Consider the following 26,893-nt stretch of genomic DNA (forward strand, 5'->3'; position numbering starts at 1 on the left):
TGCATATATACGATGGAATATTATTCAGCCATAAAATGAATGAAACTCTGTCATGTGCAAAGGCATGATGGACTTAGAAGCTGTCATACAGAGCGAAGTCAGTGAGAAAAAGAAAAACATATAGTGTACATTATGTATTTGTGTGTAATCTAGGAAAATAGTACAGATGAACCTATCTGCAAAGCAGAAATAGAGACATAAACATGACACAACAAACGTATGGACACCGAGGTGTGGGTGGGGGGTTAGGATACATTGGGAGATTGGGATTTACATATATACACTACTATGTATAAAATAGGTAACTAATGAGGACCTACTATATAGCACGGCGGGGGTGGGGGGGGGAAGAATCTGTTTGTAAGATATACATTAAGTTAACCTTAAAAATGCATCCCGATATACATTAGGTACAGACACATTGAATGGTTCAAAGTTGAACTGCAGGTTCTATGAAGACCTACAAGACCTTCTAGAACTAACACCCAAAAAAGATGTCCTTTTCATTATAGGGTACTGGAATGCAAAAGTAGGAAGTCAAGGGATACCTGGAATAACAGGCAAATTTGGCCTTGGAGTACAGAATGAAGCAGGGCAAAGGCTAACAGAGTTCTGCCAAGAGAACGCACTGGTCATAGCAAACACCCTCTTCCAACAACACAAGAGAAGATTCTACACATGGACATCACCAGATGGTCAACACTGAAATCAGACTGATTATATTCTTTACAGGCAAAGATGGAGAAACACTATACAGTCAGCAAAAACAAGACCAGGAGCTGACAGTGGCTCAAATCATGAACTCCTTATTGCCAAATTCAGACTTAAATTGAAGAAAGTAGGGAAAACCACTAGATCATTCAGGTATGACCTAAATCAAATATCTTATGACTATACAGTGGAAGTGTCAAATAGATTCAAGGGACTAGATCTGATGGACAGAATGCCTGAAGAACTATGGATGGAGGTTTGTGACATTGTACAGGAGGCAGTGATCAAGACCATCCCCAAGAAAAAGAAATGCAAAAGGAAAAATTGTTGTCTGAGGAGGCCTTACAAACAGCTGAAAAGAAGAGAAGCAAAAGGCCACGGAGAAAAGGAAAGACATACCCATTTGAATGCAGAGTTCTAAAGAATAGCAAGGAGATATAAGAAAGCCTTCCTCAGTGATCAGTGCAAAGAAATAGGGGGAAACAATAGAATGGGAAAGACTAGAGATCTCTTCAAGAAAATTAGAGATACCAAGGGAACATTTCATGCAAAGATGGGCACAATATAGGACAGAAATGATATGGACCTAACAGAAGCAGAAGATATTAAGAAGAGGTGGCAAGCATACACAGAACTATACAAAAAAGATCTTCATGACCCAGATAACCATGATGGTGTGATCACTCACCTAGAGCCAGACATCCTGGAATGCGAAGTCAAGTGGGCTTTAGGAAGCATCACTACAAAGTTAGTGGAGGTGATGGAATTCCAGTTGAGCTATTTCAAATCCTAAAAGATAATGCTGTGAAAGTGCTGCACTCAATATGCCAGCAAATTTGGAAAACTCAGCAGTGGCAACAGGTCTGGAAAAGGTCAGTTTTCATTCCAATCCCAAAGAAAGACAATGCCGAAGAATGTTCAAACTACCACACAATTGCACTCATCTCACAAGCTAGCAAAGTAATGCTCAAAATTCTCCGAGTCAGGCTTTAACAGTACATGAACTGTGAACTTCCAGATGTTCAAGCTGGATTTAGAAAACGCAGAGGAACCACAGATCAAATTGCCAACATCCACTGCATCATCGAAAGAGCTACATCTATTTCTGCTTTATTGACTATGCCAAAGCCTTTGACTGTGTGGATCACAACAAACTGTGGAAAATTTTTAGAGAGATAGGAATACCAGACCACGTGACCTGCCTCCTGAGAAATATGTATGCAGGTTAGGAAGCAACAGTTAGAACTGGACATGGAAAAGCAGACTGGTTCCAAATCAGGAAAACAGTACGTTAAGGCTGTATATTGTCACCCTGCTTATTGAACTTCTATGCAGAGCACATCATGCAAAATGCCAGGCTGGATGAAGCACAAGCTGGAATCAAGATTGCCGGGAGAAGTATCAATACCCCCAGATATGCAGATGACACCACTCTTATGGCAGAAAGCGCAGAAGAAGTAAAGAGCCTCTTGATGAAAGTGAAAGAGGAGAGTGAAAAAGTTGACTTAAAACTCAACTTTCAGAAAACTAAGATCATGGCACCGTTCCCATCACTTCATGGAAAATAGATGGGGAAACAATGGAACCAGTGAGATACTTTTTATTTTGGGGGCACCAAAATCACTGCAGATGGTGACTGCAACCATGAAATTAAAAGACACTCCTTGGAAGAAAAGCTATGACCAATCTAGACAGCATATTAAAAAAGAGAGACATTACTGTGCTGACAAAAGTCCGTCTAGTCAAAGCTATGGTTTTTCCAATAGTCATGTATAGATGTGACAGTTGGACTGTAAAGAAAGCTGACTGCCAAAGAATTGATGCTTTTGAACTGTGGTGTTGGAGAAGACCCTAGAGAGTCCCTTGGACTGCAAGGAGATCCAACCAGTCCATCCTAAAGGAAATCGGTCCTGAATATTCACCGGAAGGACTGATGTTGAAGCTGAAACTCTAATACTTTTGGCCACCTGATGTGAAGAACTGACTCATTGGAAAAGATCCTGATTCTGGGAAAGATTGAAGGCAGGAAGAGAAGGGGACGACATAGGATAAGATGGTCGGATGGCATCACCAACTTGATGGACATGAGTTTCATCAAGCTTTGGGATGGTGATGGACAGAGAAGCCTGGTGTGCTATGGTCCATGGGGTCTCAAAGAGTTGGACATGACTGAGTGACTGAACTGAACAGACAAATACTGTTTGATTCTACCTATTTGAGATACCTAGAATAGTCAAATTCACAGAGTCAGAAAGTACATTGGTAGATGCCAGGGGCCAGAGGGTTGGCTGGGGTGGAAAGGGAAAATAGGGAGTTAGTGTTTAATGGGGACAGAATTTCAGTTTAGGAAAGTGAAAAATTTGGGAGGTGAATGATGGTGGGGGTTGCGCAACAATGTGAATATAATTAGTGGCACTGAACTGTACAGTTAAATACGGTTCAAATAGTATGTTTTATATTACGTGACTTTTACCACATAAACACATTAAAAAAAAAAAAGAAATGGAAAGATATCCCATGCTCTTGGATTTGAAGAATACTGTTAAAACAGCCATGCTGCCCAAGGCAATCCACAGAGTCAATGTGATCCCTGTCAAATTAGCCATGATATTTTTCATAGAACCAGAACACATGATCCTAACATTTATATTGAACCATAGAGATCCACATTGCCAAAAACATCCTGAGGACAAAGAAGAAAACAGGAGGCATAATTTTACCAGACTTCAGATAATACTATAAAGCTACCACAATCGAAACAGAACGATACTGGCACAGAAATAGACATACAGATCAATGGAGCAGGAGAGAAAGCCCAGAAATAAAGCCACACATCTACAGTCAACAGATTTTCACTAAGGAGGCAAGAATATACAATGGGGAAAAAACAATCTCTTCAGCACGTGGTGTTTGGAAAGCTGGACAACTGTATGTAAATCAATTAAGTTAGAATGCACCCTCACACCATACACAAAAATAAACTCAAAATGGCTCAAAGACTTAAATGTAAGACATAGCACTATGAAACTCCTACTAGAGATTACAGGCAAAACTTCTCTGAGATAAATCATAGCAATGTTTTCTTAGGTCAGCTCCCAATGGAATGTGCTCAAGCTTATAAGCTTTTATACAACAAAGGAAACTATAAACAAATGAAAAGACAACCACTGAATTGGGAGAAAATATTTGCAAGCAATGCGACCAATAAGGATTTAATATCTAAAGTATACAAATAGCTCAGTTCAGTAACACACAAAAAAATTAAAATGGGTAGAAGACATAAATAAACATTTTTTTTCAAAGAAGGCATACACATTTCCAGTATCCACATGAAAAGATGCTCAACTTCGCTAATTATTAAGGAAAACCAAATCAAAACTACAGTTGGTCTGAGGTATCATCTCAGACCAGTCAGAATGGCCATAATCAACAAGTCTACAAATAATAAATGCAGGATAGGATCTGGAGAAAAAAAGAACCCCACCTGTTGGTAGGGAAGTAAACTGGTGAAGCCACTATGGACAACAGTGTAGAAGCTCATTAAAAAATTAAAAATAGAGTTGTCGTTTTGTTGTTGTTGTTTAGTCTCTTAAGTCATATCTGACTCTTTTGTGATGGACTGCTGCCCACAAGGCTCCTCTGGCCATATGATATAGCCATTTCACTCCTGGGCATATATCTGGAGAAAATTCTAATTCCAAAAGTTACATGCAGTCCAATGTTCATAGCAGCATTATTTGCAGTAGCCAAGAGATAGAAGCAACCCAGATGTCCATTAACAGAAAAATGAATAGAGAAGATACACACACACAGAATGAATTACTACTCGGTCATAACAAAGAATTAAATAATGTCATTTGCAGCAACATAGATGGATCTAGAGATTATCATACTTAGTAAATCAGTCAAAGACAAATTCCAACGATATCACTTATATGCACAACCAAAATGACACAAATGAACATATTTGCAAAGCTAAAACAGACTCAGAAAACGAATTTCTGGTTACCAAAAGAGACAAAGAATGGGAGGGATAAATTAGGGATTTGCGATTAACAGATGTAAAGAACTATGGATAAAATACATTAACAATAAGGTCCTATTGTATATCAAAAAGAAAACAAATATTGTATATTAAAAAGAAAACACAAAATGTCAAATAACTACCAAAAAGTCCCTTTTCCCAGCACTAGATGCAATGTTCTCCATCACCTGAATGCAACTACAAACTACATGAGTGAACTCAGATCTGTGACACCTGATCATTACAGAGGAAGTAAGCTTTCTGCAAGCCAGTGCTGAATGAGTTTTGGTGTATTGTAAATCATCGCATTCACAGCAGCCAGAAATTTCCAAAAACCACTTGCAACCCTAAAATATGTGCTTTTGTTTCTAACTTTCTGTGAATGGAATTCCTCATTTACAGGTCCATCCTTTTGGATTTTTTTTTAAACATTGAACATTTATGTACATTTTTAGAATGATAGTAAAAGCAAATGTATAAGATTAACTGTGATTTATTATTTTCATTAGGTGGTAAGTGAGGTGATGCTAGGCAAGTTTTTTTCTTCATATTCTCTGGGGGAAAAGATTTGCTGAAATATCTATTATCATGAGCAGACTGTATGCACTATTTTAATCCATATAAGAGATGACTTCAGATTAAGTTCCCCATTAGTCACACTGTAACCTGGCCCAGTGGAAGAACATGGAAGTTGGAGCTAGCAGACTTGGGTATGAATCCTGATACAACAACTCTTGGGTGAATGGCATCATGACAAAGTTTTGCGTCTTAAGTGTCTCTTGTCTATGGATCCAGGGATCACACTATTTTGTAGGAGTTAATATTTAACATGGTGCTGCATGTGAAGAACAGGTTACTTGGAACCACTCAATAAATATTGGCATTTGCTTTCCCCTTTGCTTATGTTCCATCAAGCTGGGCTGTTCAAACCTCCACATTATTTATTCTGCTAGCCATGAGTTAGAATCACAAACTGCAGTTAAACATACTAATATTGCATTTCTTAAAAACAAATGTCTTATTCTAGCTGGTGTTTCTCCTACACCCTCCCCAGCAACAAAGTTTGTTTCATACCCCCCACAGAACAGCAATATCCCAGAACACCAATATCCCAGGTAATTTGATAGGGATCTCACTGAATCTGCAGATTGCCTTGGGTAGTATGGCTATTTTAACAGTATTCTTCCAATCTAAGAGAATGGGATAGCTTTCTTTCTTAAAGCTTTTTATGTGGTAGCAGTCACATAATATAAAACATACTACTGTAACCATATTTAACTGTACAGTTCAGTGGCCCTATGTATACTCATATTGTTATACAACCCTCACCATCATCCACCTCCCAAAATTTTCACTTCCTAAACTGAAACTCTGTCCCCATTAAACATTAACTTCCCGTTTCCCCTCTCCACCCCACCCCACCCTTTTGCCCCTGGCATTTGCAAGCAATGCAACCAGTAAGGGCTTAATATCTAAGGTATACAAATAGCTCAGGTCAGTAACAAGCACATTTTAAAAATGAGTTGAAGACCTAAATAAGCATTTTTTTCAAAGAAGGCATACACATTTCCGACAGCCACATGAAAAGACGCTCAACATTGCTAATTATTAAGGAAATACAAATCAAAAGTACAATGAGTTATCACCTCAGACCAATCAGAATGGACATCATCTTCAACAAATAAATGTACAAATAATAAATGTGGGAGAGGATGCGGAGAAAAAAGCAACCCTCCTACGCTGTTGATGGGGAAGTAAATTGATGAAGCCACTGTGGACAACAGTGTGGAAGTTCATTAAAAAACTAAAAACAGAGTTGTCATTTTTCTGTGTGGTTTTTTTTTTTATTCTCTAAGTCATGTTTGACTCTTTTATGATCCCATGGACTGTAGCCCACCAGACTCCTCTGACCATATGATAACAGCAATTCCATTGCTGGGCATATATGTGGAGAAAACTCTAATTCCAAAAGTTACATGCAGTCCAATGTTCATAGCAGCATTATTTACAATCGCCAAGACATGGAAGCAACCTAAGTGTCCATTAACAGGTGAACAAATAGAGAATACACACACACACACACACACACACAGTGGATTACCACTCAGCCATAACAAAGAATGAAACAATGCCATTTGCAGCAACCTGGATGGACCTAGAGATTTTCATTCTAAGTGAACTAAATCAGTCAAAGACGAATTCCAATAATATCGCGTATACATACAATCTAAAATATGATACAAATGAACATATTTACAAAACCAAAACAGACTCATGGACCCAGAAAACAAATTTATGGTTACCAAACGGGACAAAGGATGGGGAGGGATAAATTAGGGATTTGGGATTAGCAGATGTAAACTACTATGTATAAAATACATTAACAACAAGGTCTTACTATATAGCACAGGGAACTATATTTGATATATTGTAGCAACCCATAATGGAAAAGAATATGAAAAAGAAAAAATATACACATAGATATATATGTAAAACTGAATCACTTTGTTTTACACCGGACATTAACACAACATTATAAATCAATTATACTTCATTTATTTTATTTTTTTTACCCCCCCCCAATCAATTATACTTCATTTAAAAAGAAAACACAAAAAAACACAAATGACTACTGAAAAGTCCCTCTTCCCAAAACTAGATGCAATATTCTCCATCACCTGAATGCAACTGCAAACTACACGAGTGAACTCAGATTTGTGACACCTGATCATTACAGAAAAAGTAAGCTTTCTGCAAGCCAGTGCTGTGTGAGTTTTGGTGTATTGTAAATCATCACATTCATAGCAACCAGAAATTTCCAAAAACCACTTGCAACCCTAAAATATGTGTTTTTAACTTTCTGTGAATGGAATTCCTCATTAACACATCCATCCTTTTGGATTTTTTAAAAAACATTGAACCTTTATGTATATTTTTAGAGTTATAGTAAAAAACAAAATGTTTAAGATTAATTGTGATTTATTATTTTCATTAAGTGGTAATGGAGGTGACGCTAGGCAAGGTTTTTTCCTCATATTTTATGGGGGAAAAGGTTTGCTGAAAAATCTATCATCATGAGCAGATTGTATGGGCTATTTTATTCCATATAAGAGATGACCTTCAGATTAAGGGCCCCATTAGTCACACGGGAACCTGGCCCAGAGGAAGAAATGGACGCTGGAGCCAGCAGACTTGGGTTTGAATCCTGACACAGCAATTCCTGAGTGAACAGCATCACAACAAAGCCTTTGAGTCTTAAGTGTCCCTGTCTATAGAACTAGGGATCACACTATTTTGTAGGATTTAATATTTAACACAGTGCTGCATGTGAAGAATAGGTTAGTTGGAACCATTCAATAAATACTGTCATTTGCTTCCCCTTTTGCTTATGTTCCATTAAGCTGGGCTGTTCAAACCAAAACTGCAGTTAAACATACTACTATAATGCATTTCTTAAAAACAAATGTCTTATTCCAGCTGGTGTTAAAATCAGTAGAACATATCTCCTACATTTTCCCCAGCACCAAAGTTCATTCCATTCCCTCCACAATACACCAATATTCCAGGACCCGAAAAGGATCATCTAGAAGCCAATTCCTTTGTTCCAAATCAAGAAGAAGCAAAAGCAGCCAGTTTCTGTGGGCCACAAACAATTAGTTCACAAAAACTGCACTTACCTGGATCCCTGTGCCTCACTGTCTTCATCAGAGCACCTTCAAGGCCTTCACTGGAGATTGAGGCTGGGAGGCCAAGAATGGCCCAGGTCACATCTCTCATACTCTAGGAGCTTATAGCCTAGTGAAGAGACAATTAAGTACTTACTAAATACGTATTAATATGAACAGCTACCATTTACTGAGGACTTACTCTGCGGCTCCCGTAGGCACTGCTTTAAATGCAAACCGTGCATCCGCTCACTTAACCCCCGTGAGAACTCTGAGATGGTCACTGCCATTTTACAGATGAGGAAACTGGGGTGCAGAGGGGTTGTTAAGATGTTTGCATAGACCTAATCACACTTAGCTTTTTGCACAGCAAAGGAAACTGTAAGCCTGAGAGAAAATATTTGCAAACAATCCAACTGACAGTGGATTAATTTCCAACATATATCAACAGCTCATACAACTCAATAACAATAAAAACAAACGCGCCAATCAAAGAATAGGCAAAAGACCTAAATAGACATTTCTCCAAAGACGACATACAGATGGCAACAGACACATGAAAAGATGCTCAACATCTTTAATTATTAGAGAAACGGAAACTACAATGAGGTTCCACCTCACGCCAGTCAGAATCGCTGTTGCTGTTCAGTTGCTAAGCTGTGTCCAACTCTTTGCAGCCCCACGGACTGCAGCACACCAGGCTTACCTGTCTCACACTATCTCCCAGAGTTTGCTCAAAACCCAGCCACCACCACCTCACAGCAGTCAGTATGGCCACGGCCAAAATGTCTACAAATAATAAATGCCAGAGAGGGTGTGGAGGAAAGGGAACCCTCCTACACTGTTGGTGGGAATATAAATTGGTGTAGCCACTATGGAAAACACTATGGAGATTCCTTAAAAAAAACTACAAATAGAGTTACTATATGATACAGTTTTCTCACTCTGGGGCATGTATCTGGAGATAACTCTTAACTCAAAAAGATAACATGCCGCTCAACATTCATAGCAGTACTGTTTACAATAGCCAAGACATGAGACAACCTACATGCCCAACAAAAGATGAATGGATAAACATGTGGTATGTACGTGTATATATATAAACATATACACACACACATATATGAACACAATGGACTACTACTCAGTCCTAAAATAAAATAATACCAATGGCAGCTTCAGAGCCTGCCTCCCTACGGTCCTGGGCACACTCCTTTATCAGTCTGAGCCTCGGCTTCATCATTAAATGGGCTTGATTGTAGGGATTAGAGGCTACAAGTGAATGTGCTTGGTGAGTATCAAAGGACTATAGATCACAGGGGCTTCTTTCTGCCCCTGTGTAAGCGCTTTTGGAGTTCTAAAATCAGAAGTGTACACTTGGTTGAGCTGATGGGAGGGAAGCCTGTGTGGTGGGAGTGGGCTTCTGCAGAACACAGAGCCTGAATTCTTGAGGAAGGGAAGTCAGGGAGATACACTCCAGCAGGAGAGCTCCGGGAGGGGAGGAGCGGTGGGAACAGGGAGCACCCAGATGCCTGGCTCTGCCCTGGTGTCAGTGCTCACGGGGGTGCACCTCAGGGGGAGAGGCTGGGCTCGGTGGGCCCAACACTCCCGTTGGGCATCTGTGCTGGGGTGATGTGGCTGAGGTCGGGTAGCAACTGGTTCTAGACGGAGGGCAAGCCCGGGCCCGTGTTCCCTGCACCTCAGGAGCCAGGAGCTCATTAAAGAGGAGGGAAGGAGCAATTACCTGCCAACTTCAGAAGCAAAAGACCAGAAGGAGCGGGGGCAGGAGGAGGGTGGTTCTCCACCTGGGGCCCCGGAAGTGTGCCAGGACGCAGAGGGGATGAAAGGAAGATGGAGACAGCTTCTGGGGTCACTGGCTGAGGTCAGGAGAGGGTCAGTCAACTAGGTGGCCCGGAAGGCTGGGGAGAGTGGCTGAGGTTTGATCTTAGCTGTTGTGGGGAGCCCCAGGGAGCCCTGGACGAGGAGGGGCAGGCTTCAAGGGGGAGACGGGCTGTGGGCGACTGAACTACAGGGGGAACGGGGAGGAAGGTGGGGCTGTGCCCTGTATCAAAGGTGGTGCCGTCAAACAGAAATATGCCAGCCCCCTGGGTAATTTACAATCGTCGGATAGCCCATTAGAAACAGCAAAATGGTGAAATTACTTCTGATAATATATTTAACCCCATATATCAAATATTTGTCATTTCAACATTAAATCAATGCAAAAATCACTACTGCGATAACTCACATTTCTCCCGCGCCAAGTCTTTGAGGTCGGGAGTGTCTCTTGGCCAGGACACCCGGATGCAGAGCCTTTTTTGAGTCACGGCGGCTGGCAGCTGCAGCACGGGGCAGCGCAGGTCTAGACAGAAGAGAGGCTGGGCTGAAATGACTGCAGACGTGGCCCTTCCCAGCTTCCATCTGTGCCCCCTGTAGACTAGCTCAAGGGCTCTGCTATCCTTCGACACGAGCTGTGAGCAAGGGAACACCCCCAGCCAGCTTCCTCTCTTCTCTGGGGCCAGGCTGTTACCTGTCTCCCAGTGCACGCCTTGAACATTACTTAGCCCTGGATTTCTGAGAGATAGTCCGAGAGAAAGGAGTTGTTCTTAGAAAATTAATGTCTCTCTAATCTGAAGCTCCCCCATCTTCCAAGGGCTAGGGTGGGCTGGGGAAGTGGGTTTCGAGTCCATGGTAGTTGCTCACCCCAAGATAACTCGTGGAGATGGCGGCATTGGAGACCTGATTGGGAGCTGCAGCCAAGGGCAGCGGAGACTAATTTAAAACAGCTGATCATTATAGGTAAGCAGGTGCCACAGATAAGACGCTTTCCTCTGCTTTTAAGCCCCTTCTTTTAGCTGCCCCTGCATCTCCTTGATTTGGGAGAAAAGGAATTGGCTTCTAGAGAATTCTTTTAGGTTCCTGGGGTACCAGTGTGCCGTAGAGGGTATGAAGCAAACTGGTGCTGGGCAACTCGGGTCTGAGTTTCAGCCTTATGGCCTCGAGAGAGTCGGGTCATCTTCCTGCACCTCAGTTTCCTTAACTGAGATGTGAGAACAGGAATGCATATGGTTGGGGGGTTGATTCAGAGGATAAGATGTGTGTGAAGGCCCTCACCTGAGACACGAGAGCTCCCCAGATGGGAAGTGATTGACGGGTTCCGATCACTGTCATTACCACTGCTATTCGTGGAGCAGGGCCTGGGCTGAGTTTGTGGTTTGGGTCGGAAGAGGCAACAGGAGAAAGACATGGGGGGACAGGGAGGGGCCCATGGAGGGATGTCTCCTTACCACAGCCAGTCTGCAAGGGGGTCCCTGAAGGATGAAGGTGGAGCCAGAGGCCCCCCGATGGGCAGGGCGTGAGAGGGAGTGACGGGGAGCTTGTCCTGGGCGGGCAGGCAGGTGGGCGAGCAGCTCTCCAGCCGTAGCTGTGAACTCTGTCTGGGGGTCATGTTCTTCGCCACAGGTTTCCAGCTCCACCTCCCACGTCCAGAGTTACCCAAACATTTTCCAAACCAGTCTGACCCCTTTCTAATGTGTTCCAGATGCACTTGCAAGAAACTGGAAAAATGCAGAGCCAAGTGGGAGGCTGCGCATTTATAGCACCATGTTGGGCCCGAAGATTTTGCACAGTGGGTACCCTATTCCAGGGGTCGAGGTGCCTCCAGGCCTCTTCCTCTCATCTCTCCCGGGAGGAGTCCTCCATCAGCCACTCCCCAGGGGCCGCACCTAGAACTGCCCTTGCTGCGGAAGGGTTTGTCTCGGGCATGTGCATTGACCCATGGACCCATCATTGGGCTGGGGTCACTCATTTTCTGACTGTTTATTGAGCACCTACTATTATTTGCTTTGTATGATTTTTAAAATGGAGATAAAATTGACGTGACATTGTATCAGTTTCAGGTATACTGTGTTTTCTTAATAATTTAGGAAAACAGTTTTGATCTCACAAACTCCCTGAAGGGGCTTAAAGGACCTCCAGGGGGTCCAGGGATCACTGGGAACAATGTCTTTAGAGGAAAACTACATGGGTTGAGAGAGCTTAAAATAGGGCAACCTGACCCAGGCTCAGGGACAAGACACTAAAGTGAAAAGGAGGACAAGGGTAAAGTATGTGCAAAGGCCCAGTGGTGAGGAAGAGTGGGGTCCTCTAGAGGGGCTGAAAGAAATAATTATGAATCCTCAGCCTGGTGTATGCTGGGGCCACTGCAAGTCCCTCCACCCCTTAGATTCATATCGCTAAAAATGTGTTGACATGCCTAGTACAGAGCTCATCCCTTCCCTCTTGGAGCTGATGGTCTGGGAGAGGGACAGGGTATGGTCATTCCCACCAGCATGACTATGATGTGTGCAGATTTGGCGGAACTGGGTCTGATTTGTGTGCGAGCAGGTAGGGCACAAAAGGCAGGTCTGGAAAGTCAAGGTGGCAGGGGGATTTAAGTTCAGTCTTGAAGGGAGAGTAGGGGTGATCCAGGCACAGAGGATGGTGTGTTCATACCAAGCTGAAGGACAGCAGGGCTTAGCGGCTGGGAAGGAAGAGTTAGCCTGTCCTGTGGTGGGAAGGGGAAGGTGCACTGTGGAGGGGTTGGGAGACCGGCAAGGGCGACGGCCAGTCAGTGCCGGGTGCGGACCAGACCAGCTGACTCAGAGCTCTAAACCAGCGTGGTTTGTTGTTATGATCACAGGCTGAATTCTAAGCCATGGCTCCGTATCTCGTGGATAAGTCACTTCACCTCTTCGGACCACCTTATAGATGCTACATTGATTGGAGTTTTGGATCTCGGTCTGGTCTGCCTGGGCTCAGATCCCAGGTCTGCGATAATTCACCTGTGTGACCTTGGATCAGTCACTGAACCTCTCTGTGACTTAGCTCCTCCTCCCTATATAATAGGAATAATGCTAGTACCTACCACATATGATTACTATATGGAATCAATGAGTTATATGTACAGTTATAGGACTGAAATATTATTCTTGATAAATTCCTCACCCCTAAGAGGGATGTTCATCCCAACTTCCCCACTTTAGGTTTCAGCATCTGAAAAACTCGGGAAATGTGCATCAGGTACTATTTTCACCTGAGTCTTTCAGAGAGGAGCTGAAGCAGAGTATATGGGGGAGAGGTCTGTCTGGGGAAGGCCCCATAGGGTCCTGCTTAGTTTCATTCAGTCCTGAGAGGCTCCTTCCAGTCTCCCTGCACAGAATGACCCCACCCACCATGGCTCCTTTCCCTCCTCATCCCCATGGGCTTGTTCCAAAGGACAGCCTTGTTATATGATGAAAAAAGGCCTCCTGTGCTCTCCTGACTGAGTCTTGTTTCACTACCACACTCAAAGCGGGTGAAGACAGGGGAGTTTGGCAAAGAAGAGTGTTGGGTGTCTGCAGCCGGATGGCACGGGTTTGAATCCTGCCTTCCCCAGGTAACAGCTGAACAACCGGAGCGTGTGACTTACTCCAACACGCGCATCTGCAGAGTGAGATAGTAAGACCTCCCCAGGAAGCTGTTAGGAACAATAAGAGCACTTGGAACGGTAGGGGCTCAATAGACACTTGCAAGGGCTGCTGTTTGTCAGGCAGTGTGCTCAGCCCACTGCGTCACCTGGCCTGATGAGGGGGCCTTTGTAATCGTTCCCGCTGGCAGATGTTCGGTCAGTGGCCCAAGGACACAGAACTAGGAAGGTCCACACCTCACTCCACCATATTCCCAAGGTCACGCTCTCACCTGCTTTCCATGCTGCCGCCAACAATAAATGCTTTCCAGTCTTCATTTTGCTACTTTCTGGTTGGGAAACTTCGGTTAAGCTGATTCCTTCATCTGAGCCCCGGCTTCCTCCTGCATTAAAAGATGATATGAAGTCTGAGATGTGAGTGGAGAAGAATGTGCCCATGAGGTTGGACTCCCACTGAGATCCTGGCATGGCCTTCCTGCTCCTTCTTGGGGAGAATTTGACCAAGTCTGCATGGTTCCTGCCTCAGTTTCCCCCTCTGGTAAGAATGAAGTAATCTGCCTTGATGGATTCTGAGGCTCTTCTTATAACTGGGCAATCTGAGCTGCTTCTGGGGAAGCTGAGGCCCAGAGAGGCTAGGAAAACGGCAGGGCATGGAAGTGTCAGAGCTGACAAAGCAGCTAGGGCCCTCCCCTCACCGGCTTGCTGAGAGTCAGCGTGGGAATCCCAGGATGAGCCCACTCTGGGATGCTATACCCAACTGAGAGGCCCCGAGAGTGCTGAAGAGTGGGGGCCCCGGGGTTCAGCCTGCCTGCCACTGAGTCCTGGCTTTACTCCTTACTGCTGTGTATGGGACCCTGTAGGATGAGTCACTTACTCTCTCTAAACTTCAGTTTCCCCATGAGTAAAATGGGGTAGGAATGCCCCCTGCGTCAGGTTGCTGAGGGAGATGAGGTCATTCGCATGATGGGCTCAGCACGGATCACAGAGCCGAGCAGGTAGAGTGCTGACTGTGTCCGAGAGCCTTGCACCCGATCCAGTGTACACTCTAGTCTCCTCGAGGGCTGACACCTGTCTACCAAGATCTATATCCCTGGGGCCCAGCATAGCACCTGTCCGTGCTCAGCAAATGCCTCTGAAATAGGGAATTAGCTCCTCCCGGTCACAGATGAGGAGTCTGAGACCCAGAGAGGGAACAGTCTGTGCCCAAACAGCCAGGTGGTGGAAAAGGCAGTATAGGAACCCAGCTTCTAGAACTGAGGCTGACGGTGTGTCCGTGGCAGTGCACAAAACCTTGAACTTTGTCATTTTGTCAAGACAGTCACCTGAAGGTGACTTGAAATGTCTTCACTTAGTGCCAGGGAGTGGGAGAGTGGGGATTCGATGTCTTTGGGTTTGGACTGGACCTTGGGAGCTAGCAAACACCTCTATAAAACTGATTTTCATCATTTATATGTAGAATCTAAAATATGGTACAAATGAAGTTATCTATGAAACAGAAACAGAGTTGCAGACATAGAGAACAGATTTCTGGTTGCCAAGAGGTGGGGTGAGGGAGGGACGGATTGGGAATTGGGGGTTAGCTCATGCAAACTGTTATATACAGAATGGATAAACAGTAAGGTCCTATTGTATAGCACAGTATACACAGTATACTCTATTAAATATCCTGTGATAAACCATAATGGAAAAGAATATGCAAAAGAATGCATAACTGAATCACTTTACTGTATAGCAGAAATGAACACAGCATGGTAAATCAATTATACTTCAATAAACTAAAACAAAGACAAAAACCCAAACCCTGATTTGGGGAGGTCCTCATAGCCTGAGAGAATCCAGAGGGAATCTCTGGGGCACAGATAGGGTAACTGTGTGCTTGCATACTTACAATGGGGCTTGCCAAGGAGATGGGGGGCCTGGTGCCAACGTTTCCAGACAGTGACCTTGCTAATAGTCTTTCAGTGACCCGAACGTGTCCAAAGGCTTGCACAAGTCCATAGAACTCTCCTTCTACCTACCTGCCCTGGGGTTTCCTAGCTGAGCTTTCTTGCTAGAAGCAGGAGGTGGGTTCTCACAGGGCCATAGCTACTCCATGTTGAGCAGGAAACATTTCTCCTGAGCCCTGTATAATAAGGTGTGGTGACCTCTGGTAGTGAAAGCTCATCCTCCCTCTAGGAAGGCCGCTTTGTGCCTGAGGACAGTAGGCATGGATGTGTGTGATTTGAGGAGATAATGAGAGAGAAAAGGTGCTGAAACATGTTTGTCAGATGGCCAGATGGGAGTGCATGGAGCATCCCTCTGGTTGGGAGGGGAGAGGCAGCCCCATGGGCCGTGGGCAGAGAGGCCGCAGATTCACCCGTAGGATCTTTAGGGTGTCTCTTTAAACACAGGCTCAGTGAGTGGGCTTTCAGGTTTCCTATCTCCATCCCCAACTTCTCCCCCAAGTTCTGGACTCTTAGCTCCTATTTTCTATTTGCCATTTTTCCTTGGGCTTCTTAAAGGCAAGTTCTCTAATCTCTACCCTCCTGCCAACTCCTACACAAACTGTAACTTCCAGTCCTCTCCATCTCAGCAATGAAGCCATCAATGGTGCAGTGTAAGCCGGCTATCCAGTCCCACCCTTAACTCTTCCCTTTCCCCACCTGCAACCCAGCACTGAGTTTTGTGGACTCCATCTCCGAAATATATATTGACTCTAGGCAGGCTCTGCATCTGCACCTGCCAGTTTGGTCTCGGCCACTTTGTCCCTCTCCTGGACTCCTGGAAGAGTCGGCTACGCTCTGCTTCCACCCTGCTCCCGTGGGGTCCCCGTGATCAGGTGCTGCTCAGGTCTTGTCTCATCAGCCTCCCCTCCTCCCATTCCCAGCTGCCCCAGAACAGGTGGGTTTTCTGAACCTGCATGCCCCAGGGTCTTTGTATTTGCTGTTTCTGTTTGCCTGGAATTTGTTCCCCTCGTGGCCCCCCACAAGCCCTACTTTTGTCTGCCTTGGGCTCTCAATTCAAATCACACTTCCCCAGTGACGCCCTCCCTGACCCCGGCGCTCAGTGCCTGCCTGCATCTCACCCCAGCGATGTGCTCCAGGGTGTCTTGCTTAGTCTATAATCATCTTATTTTCCTGTTTAGTCTGTCTTCTGGAACAACAAACCTTTTCAGTAAAGGGCCAGATAGAAAATAGTTCAGGCTCTGTGGCCCTACAGTTTCTGTCGCAATGATTCCACTCTCCTATTTTAGTGTGAAAGAGCATAATATGTAAGTGAATGTATGTGGCTGTGTTCCAGCACTTTACTTGTAGACACTGAAATTCATGTAATTTTCATGTGTCACAAAACCTCTCTTTTTGACTTTAAAAAAATCTTCAAAAATTAAACAAAACAAAACAAAAAAACAACTAAAAACACTTTTTTAGCTCCTGGACCTCACGGAAATATTCAGTGGGACAGGGCACTATCATTCGCCAACCCTGTTTTAAAACATAAGCTCTATGAGGCCAGGCTTCTGTCTGTCTTGTCCATCACAGTACCCCAAGTATACCACAGTTCTTGGCACATAAAAGATGCTCACTAAATCTGGAGGAATAAAAGGAGACAGAGGGGGCTGTGTCTGGAGCTCACTGGACTTACCTCAAACATGCAGCCATGATGTTTCCGAAAACAAGGAATAAAGGAACAAGGATAAAAAGGAAGAATGATCACGAGACAGGCATCTGAAGACCTGTCAACACAACTCTCTGGACATCATGTCCATCCTCCCAGTGAGAAAAACAATCGACCACTAATGGTCTGTATTTTCTAGGCCTAGAGATTCTTCCAAGTCAGCCAAGAAGCCATTGCGCTGTGTGAACAATCCGGTGAACTGGCAAGTCAGCCAGGCTGTCAGAATTCTAACCCATGGAAAAGCCATGGACATTTTGTCCTGGCACCAAGAGTTACCATCTGAATAAATTAATATTTACATGCTTTTATGAGGAAAGTTGCTCTTGATCTTTGAAATGGAAAATCAACCTTTCAATACCACTTGGCATTTGTATCTCTCGTAGTTTACACCTTGCCATTGGCTCAGAATAAATATTTCTGTGATTTTTTTTAATAGCATTTGTCCCCCTGCTATAGCTTTGAGACAAAATACTTTTCTGGATAATATGCTAAGAAGGAAAATATTTGGCTCTCTCCTCCATAATTTTTGATGGAACCTGTTTATTGCCTTGTGGTCATTCCACTGGCGGTCATTTGATGCTTTGGGCTGCTGAATGAGGCCCCATTTGGGCTGTGTCTCTGGACACCAGTAGAAACATTTGGAAATGTTAAAGAAAACTCAGACAATTGGCTGAATTTTGGGCAAAATATACCTAGATTCTACTTCTCACCTCATATCAAAATTCTGGATGAGCTAAAGATTTAAACAAGGAGAAAACATGAATGAACAAAGCATGGGGGATAAAAATGTCTCTAAACATGTTACTGAAGGCAGAAACATAAAGACAATTACAGAACTTCCTTGGTAGCTCAGTGGTAAAGAATCTGCCTGCCAAAGCAGGAGAGACAGGTTCGATCCCTGGTCTGGGAAGATCCCACATACTGTGAAGCAACTAAGCCCATGGGCCAACTAAGCCCATAACTACTGAGCCTGTGCTCCAGAGCCCGGGAGCCGCAACTACTGAAATGTGTGCGTCCTGGAGCCTGTGCTCAGCAACAAGAGAAGCCACCACAATGAGAAGCCTGCTCATCCCAAGCTGAGAGTAGCTCCTGCTTGCTGCAACTAGAGAAAAGTCCATGCAGTGAAGACCCAGCACAGCCCAAAATAAAGTAAAAGTAAAAAGAAAAAAGACAATTACATAAGAGGTAAAAATCTTCAGCACCAGACTACCCCCCGCCAAATCTCTTAAAATCTTGAGAAACCACAACCTTACAGAGTTATTTGCTGAGAAAGGGTTAATTGTTTTTTATCTGTCTTGGGGAGAGGCCATTTAAATTCTACTTTATTAGCATATTTCAATTATACAATGCAGTGATATCAACTAGAGTCACCATGAGACATTGATCCTCGGAACTTACTCCTCTTATACCTGAATTTTGTAACTTTTGACCAATTTCTCCTTATTTCCCCAGCTCCTAGCCCCTGATGACAACTTTTCGACTCTCTCTCTTTTTTTTAGATTTCATATAAATGATATGCAGATTTTGTCTTTCTCTGTCTGGTTTATATCACCTAGTATAATGCCTTCCATTTTCATCCATATTGTTGCAAATGACAAGATTTATTTTTCAGGGCTGAATATTCCATATACATACACACAGACACACACAGATATATATCTGTGGGTGTATATAAATATATATGAGATAAAAACATATCTTATATAAAAATGTTACATATACATTTTATATACATAAATATAAAAATGTTATATATATATATATATAAGATTATTTATCTTAAATATATTTATACATAAATATATACATATAAGACTTTTTTTTGGTCCAATCACCTGTTAATGGACACTCTGGTTGTTTTCATATCTTAGTGATTTTGAACGATGCTGCAATGAACATGGGAGTATACAGCTATCTCTTCAAGATAATACTTTGCTTCTTTGGGATACATACCCAGCAGTGGGACTGCTGAATCATATAGTAATTCTATTTTAATTTATCAAGGAACTTCTATGCTGTTTTCCACAGTGGCTGCAGTTTGCATTCCCATCAGCAGTGCACAGGGGTTCCCTTTTTTCCAAATGTGTGCGTGTGTGCGTGCTAGGCCAGTTGTGTCCAACTCTGCAACCTATAGGCTATAGCCTGCCAGGCTCCTCTGTCCATAGGATTCTCCAGGCAAGAATACTGGAGGGAGTTGCCATTTCCTCCTCCAGTGGATCTTGCCCGGCATTGAACCTATGTCTCTTATGTCCCCTGCACTGATAAGTGTTTTTTTTTTTTTTCTTTAACCACCATATCCTTGCTAGCATTTGTTATCTTGTCCTTCTGAAAAGTCATTCTAACAGGTGTAAGGTGATAGCTCATTGTGGTTTTGATTTGTATTTCTTTGATGATTAGGTGATATTAAGCAGGTTTAATTTCTTTAATTTATACAAGTATATAATCATTGAGGGGAGAAAAACCACAACCAAAAACTGTGGAGTAACTATGTAGAGTTGTATACATAAGGCTGTTGGCAGAAAAATGAATAAAGGCCATAAGCAGATGACTCACAAAGTAAGATCGACTAGCCAACAAATATTTGAAAAAAATATTCACTCTTATTTGTAATTTTAAAAACCCACAAAACAACCCTGAGATGCAATGTTCTGCCTGTCAAACTGGCAACTATGAAAAAGAACAAGAGTGAGTGCATGGTGGGCTCTTGGTGAGGCACCACAGCTACATTTATCCAAAGTTCCAAACTCAACAGTTCTACTTCTAGCAATTAAGAGTCACATAGTATTTGGAGAGTTTCCTCCATTTTCATTACCATTAGGACAGGGACCCTGTTTGGCTTAGTCACCCTTTGTGAGCACCTATCAGGTGCTTGGTAAAAACTGACTGAATATTGGATAACTGAGTGAACATGAAGAGATACAGACTAAAGATGATGGAGTGTTCTAGGTAGCAAAACACTGGAGACCTTCTCTGTGTTCATCAATGGAACTGTTCAAACTTATCAACAGCCTAGGTTGCCAAATGTCCAGTGGTGTAACCAATGACCTACTAGCCAGTTGACTAAATTGACATGAAATCAGTCAAGATGATGCCTTGGAGGAGACGTGTATGCTTTGTCTTTATTCCGTCAGGTATTCTTGCTATGGACACCACTGTTGCTTCTGTGTTGAATTGGAGCCTAAGCATAAGAAACATTTTCCATATTAAAGGGTTAAATATATTTATTATCACTTACTGCTAGACTGTTAAAAATCTAATACACCAAGTACACACATGCCTTTCTTCTAGCCTCCTCTGGTGTCAGGATTTTGTAAAAATTACTCCCTTCTACTTTAGCAGGCACCCACTGCACGCACACGCACACGCACACGCGCGCGCACACACACACACCCACACACACCCACACACACACAAGCCAGACCTCAGCCCTGGAGTTAATGCCAGTATCAAAAACCTTGGAGAATAACATTCCTGTTTGAGGCAATCTAATTAAACTTCTCCTGTCAACTCAAAGTGGCCCCCAATGGACAGATCAAACCTATTTTTAGGTTCTGAGTGTTATAAGAAGAAATATTTAATTAGAATGGGGGGTGTTTAAAATAGCTTTCTCTCTTAACATCAGTGCCTGCTGGCTTGTTTTCCCTGATGTCATTAATCACTAGCGAACAGATGTCAGAATTCACAGTTATAGCTCCCGATGAAATCTGCCTTCTTTGGGTAGTTGGTGTCATAACTCAAAATGCCATGTCTCTCCAGATTTTGGCACTTTCTTGCAAGCCAATGGCACTGAGAGCTTTAGACAATTGATCTTTGAGTTTTTTCTTCAGAATAAGAGCCCCAGGCAGGGTATTTCGCCCACGGACCTCTGTGTTTCTTGGCGCCAGTGGAGAGACTGTTGTATTCAGACTGAGGAGTAGAAAATGTTCTGTGGTATTGCCTCGAGACCTGAGTGAAGAACTGGGCTACATAGAAAGTGATGGAAGGGAGGGAACTCAAGCTCTGTTAGGGTTCAAATCAAATTTTTGGTATTATTTTATCATTCTTTTGGATCAACAAGTTCTTTAGAAATTGCAGAACTAGATTTACTTTGCTTTACCTAACAGTCATGCTATCTGGAAGGTGATTTAGATTAGACTTTATTTTTAAAAAATCACATGCATGCTCAGTCGCTTCAGTTGTGTCTGATACTTTGCAACTCCATGGACTGTAGCCCTACAAGCTCCTCTGTCCATGGGATTTCCCAGGCAAGAATACCGGGGTGGGTTGCCATTTCCTCCTCCAGGGGATCCTCCCAACCCTAGGATCAAACCCGTGTCTCCTGAGGCTCCTGCATTGCAGGCAGATTTTTTTTTTTTTTAAACCACTGAGACACCAATGAAGCCCAACTCACACAAGTACTTAAGAAACGCCAAGCACTGTTCTCTGTGCTTTATGTGTTTTTGACTCACCTAGTCACCACGACAGCCCCTGAGGTAGGTAGTATTTTTATCTCCATTTTACAGAAGAGGAAACTGGGGCACAGGAAGGATAAAAAACTTTCCCAAAGCCACTCCCTAGCGGGTGGCAGAACCAGGATTACAACACTCTGGCTCTGGAGTTGGGTGCTTAGCTATGTCTTCTTTATTATGTTATGATTAATAAGGAGTTTCCTTATTCCTGATAGATTTTAAGTGTTGCATGCCTCTCAGAACTTCACCTGCTTGCTTCCTACAAATTACTGTCTTTCTCCTGAGCTCAAAAGTTATTAAAAGTCATTATTTGTGAGAGGAAAGGCACTTTTATACAGCACTTGTGGGAATACATATTAAATCTGTTTGGCCTTTTAGTCCAATGTTTCTACTTCTAAAAATGGATTTAAGGAAATAATTTAAGATGTATATAGAGAAATTTGCTTGAAGTGAATAGACACCTCTATCTTGTTTCTAGTATCACCAGAACCTAGCAGCTTCTGGCACACAGCGGGCATTTGACAAAGAAATATTAAGTGAACAAATTGCAAATAACAAACAAAAGACAAAGATACAAACTAAACTTCAATGTCTGCCCAGAGGGTGGAATAATTTTATATCTATTTATGATATGCTATATAGACATTGGAGAAAGAAATGGCAACTCCTCTTGCCTGGGAAATCCCACGGACGGAGAAGCCTGGTGGCCTACAGTCCACGGGGTCTCAAAGAGTCGGACACGACTGAACGATTTCACTTTCACTTCATATAGACATTAGAAATCATGTCTAAGAAGAAATTTCATTAAGAGAAGCTTTTACATAATCTATTAAGTGGATAAATGAAAACCAAAAGATTAGGGATATTATTTTCTTGGGTTCCTACCACTATCCTAGCAGCAAAATGGTATTTATAATTTTTCTGCAATTACTAAATCATTGATTCACTGATCAGTTCAGTCACTCAGTGGTGTCTGACTCTTTGTGATCCCATGGACTGCAGCACACTCGGCTTCCCTGTCCATCACCAACTCCTGGAGCTTGCTCAAACTAATGTCCATCGAGTCGGTGATGCCATCCAACCATCTCCTCCTATGTCGTCTCCTTCTGCTCCTGCCTTCAATCTTCCCCAGCATCAGGGTCTTTCCAAATGAGTCAGTTTTTTGCATCAGGTGGCCAAAGTATTGGAGTTTCAGCTTCAGTATCAGTCCTTCCAATGAATATTCAGGACTGATTTCCTTTAGGATTGACTGGTTGGATCTCCTTGCAGTCCAAAGGACTCTCAAGAGTCTTCTCCAACACCACAGTTCAAAAGCATCAATTCTTCCGTGTTCCTTTTATTGTCCAACTCTCACATCCATACATGACTATTGGAAAAACCATAGCTTTGACTAGATGGAGCTTTGTTGGCAAAGTAATGTCTCTGGCTTTTTAATATGCTGTCTAAGTTGGTCATAACTTTTCTTCCAAGGAGCAAGCACCTTTTGATTTCAAGACTGCACTCACCATCTGCAGTCATTTTGGAGCCCCAAAATATAAAGTCTCTCACTGTTTGCATTATTTCCCCATCTATTTGCCATGAAGTGATGGGACTGGATGCCGTGATCTTAGTTTCTGAATGTTGAGTTTTAAGCCAACTTTTTCACTCTCCTTTTTCACTTTCATCAAGAGGCTCTTTAGTTCTTCTGCGCTTTCTGCCATAAGGGCGGTGTCATCTGCATATCTGAAGTTATTGACATTTCTCCCAGCAATTTGATTCCAGCTTGTGCTTCATCCAGCCTGGCATTTTGCATGATGTACTCTGCATAGAAGTTAAATAAGCAGGGTGACAATATATAGCCTTGAGGTACTCCTTTCCTGATTTGAAACCAGTCTGTTGTTCCATGTCCAGTTCTAACTGTTGCTCTTGAACTGCATACAGATTTCTTAGGAGGCAGGTCAGGTGGCCTGGTATTCTCATCTCTTTAGGAATTTTCCACAGTTTGTTGTCAACCACACAGTCAAGGCTTTGGCATAGTCAATAAAGCAGATGTTTTTCTGGAACTGTGTAGCTCTTTCAATGATCCAACAGATGTTGGCAATTTGATTTCTGATTCCTCTGCCTTTTCTAAATCCAGATTGAACATCTGGAAGTTCATGGTTCATGTACTGTTGAAGCCTGACTTGGAGAATTTTCAGCATTACTTTGCTAGCATGTGAGATGAGTGCAATTGTGCGGTAGTTTGAACATTCTTTTCATTGCCTTTCTTTGTGATTGGAATGAAAACTGACCTTTTCTAGACCTGTTGCCACTGCTGAGTTTTCCAAATTTGCTAGCACATTGAGTGCAGCACTTTCACAGCATCATCTTTTAGGATTTGAAATACCTCAACTGGAATTTCATCGCCTCCACTAGTTTTGTTTATAATGATGCATCCTAAGGCCCACTTGACTTGGCATTCCAGGATGTCTGGCTCTAGGTGAGTGATCACACCATCGTGGTTATCTGGGTCATGAATCATGAAGATCTTTTTCTGTATAGTTCTTCTGTGTAAGCTTGCCGCCACTTCTTAACATCTTCTGCTTCTGTTAGGTCCATTCCATTTCTGTCCTTTATTGTGCCTATCGTTGCATGAAATGTTCCTTGGTATCTCTAATTTTTTTGAAGAGATCTCTAGTCTTTCCTGGGAGAAGGATATGGCAACCCACTCCAGTACTCTTGCCTGGAAAATCCCATGGATGGAGGAGCCTGGTAGGCTGCAGTCCATGGGGTTGCTAAGAGTCGGACATGACTGAGTGACTTCACTGTCACTTTTCACTTTCATGCATTGGAGAAGGAAATGGCAACCCACTCCAGTATTCTTGCCTGGAGAATCCCAGGGACAGAGGAGCCTGGTGGGCTGCCGTCTATGGGGTCACACAGAATTGGACACTACTGAAGCAACTTAGCAGCAGCAGCTAGTCTTTCCCATTCTATCCACTGCCAGAGGTCTAGTCTTTCCCATTCTATTCATTCTTAGAGGTATGTTTAAAATTATTCAGCTATTACATTTGATTGTTTTAATGTGTATTTTGTAGTTTTAAACAATCTGTTCAATTCATTTCAGAACATCACTAGTATTATCTGCCTGGCCAACTTGTGAATGGCCTGTATTCTATCCTTTGGGTTTGGAATGTGTTTCACCTTTTCTACAATAAATGTATTACTTTTGTAATCAGAAGAAATAAATGTTTAAAATTTTACCTTCCATGGGGTCAAAAGGAAGGAAGGAAGATAACTAAGGATAGAAAAAGTAAGTGTTGATAGAAAATGCCAAAAAAGTGGTTACATTTAGCTGGTGGCATTAAGGTTAGCATTTCATTGCTTATAATTTACATATGCCCTCCAATTATATGATAATGAACATATATTATATAAACAATAAAACACTTTTTTAAGGGGAACAGTAGAGCCTGGGTAGGGGAGTTTTAAACTTGGCTGCAGCATCCCCCACTGGTTGGGGAGTTTTCTGGTCTCCACATAAACTGGGAGCCTGTCCTGCCTGCCTTGACCTCACGATCCTGGCCATCTTGCTGATGCATTGGGGATCGCCATGCCTCCAAGGCCCTGACACATAGTAGATGTTCCCATGTTTAATGACTGTACTAAAATAGCTGTGGAGTTACTGTTAGTTTAATATTCTAAAATGTGTTCCGCTTGCTTCGTAGGGCACGGTTTCCCCACCTCTACTAATGCCTCATCCCCACGGTTGCCACTGACATCCTGGAGGATTCAGGTGCATGCACATAGGGGGTGCAGCGGAGGAGGGGGGGGGGGCGGGTGCATCAGTGCTTTCTGTTCGGAGTGAAGCCTCTGAACCACCTGGAGGATGAAGTGTTTGTCTGGGAGACGCGCTGTTAGGCTTGGACCCCGACCTTCTGATGGTGTTGAGCCGTCTCTGCTGTAACTTTGTGGTGGTGCGTTTGTGGGTGACAGTTAAGTCTTAAGAATAGTCACAAAGCTCCGGATGGCCACTGGGGGTCAGTCTTATGCACAGGAGGTGTGAGGGCCCCCAGGATCTTCCCAGCTCACTAACTGGCCACTGAGATTTTGCCACAGGAGATACTTTTCTTTTTAGTTAAAGATTTCCAGCAGGGATAATATTTAAACAGTAGAAAACATTTACACTTTAGTGTGACGGAGGGTTCTGAAAGCATGTTGGGTGGGCAAGGATTGAAGATGGCCAACTGCCTCTTCTTATCAGGCTTTGTGTCAGGAGCCTTATAGAGTAACCATAGAATTTATCCTCCGATTGGGATGCTGCTGAGCATGAAAGGAGATGCGAACTGGACGGATGCCACAGGCAAAAACTGGGAGTGCCTTGTAGCAACAGCTTTGCATGGTCTCCTCATGTATGGATGTACCCTGTTGGGTTCATAGCAAAGATAAATTATTATGTCCATTTAGATGAGGGAACTAAGGCTCAGAAAAGTCAAGGAACATGTCCAACATCCCTGGTTTTACAGTTAATGTTCTTTTACTCCCTTAAGGCTCAAGGTCACTGGATTCCTGAGGTCAACAGGAGAGGGACATCAGTGTGGGGAGGGGGTGGGGCTTAAACAGGGCAAAATGAGGAACAACCCAGTGGTACTTTGTACACTTCCTGATTTTGCCAGGACCAGCTCTGGAGGCAGTCTGAGATAAGCATCCTGGCTGAAAAAGTCCTCTGTCCCTCTGCTGCTCTGCCTCAAATGTGCCTCATCCCCAGGTGTCAGGCCACCTGTCCAGGATCTGTCCCTCTCTGAGCTGTGTGTGTGGCCTGCCATGAGGCCAGAGCTCTGCTTCCTGTGTGTTATTTTACTTCCATGCCATTGTCTTTCTGTCTCAGGTCAAGGGTATCATTGGGAGGGTGTCTCATACAGTTTGCATGAAAATTTAGGGTTTCTCTCATGTTGTGAGGTTTTGAAATTTCCCTGGATTTGTTCCA

At 43.2% G+C, this 26,893-nt stretch overlaps 1 long non-coding RNA gene across 1 annotated transcript in view; it reads right to left on the minus strand.

Moving 5' to 3' along the window:
• LOC122682653 overlaps positions 1 to 26,893 on the minus strand; it is a 277,721-nt gene that overhangs the window by 49,004 nt on the left and 201,824 nt on the right. The window contains exons 23-25 of the long non-coding RNA XR_006337466.1: positions 14,119 to 14,229; positions 10,649 to 10,762; positions 8,413 to 8,530 (exon numbers count right to left, since the gene is read on the minus strand). This is a non-coding gene — a long non-coding RNA (uncharacterized LOC122682653). The remainder of the gene's footprint in view (positions 1 to 8,412; positions 8,531 to 10,648; positions 10,763 to 14,118; positions 14,230 to 26,893) is intronic.

This window comes from Cervus elaphus, chromosome 24, assembly GCF_910594005.1.
Source record: "Cervus elaphus chromosome 24, mCerEla1.1, whole genome shotgun sequence".
In the NCBI taxonomy this organism is placed as follows: Eukaryota; Metazoa; Chordata; class Mammalia; order Artiodactyla; family Cervidae; genus Cervus; species Cervus elaphus.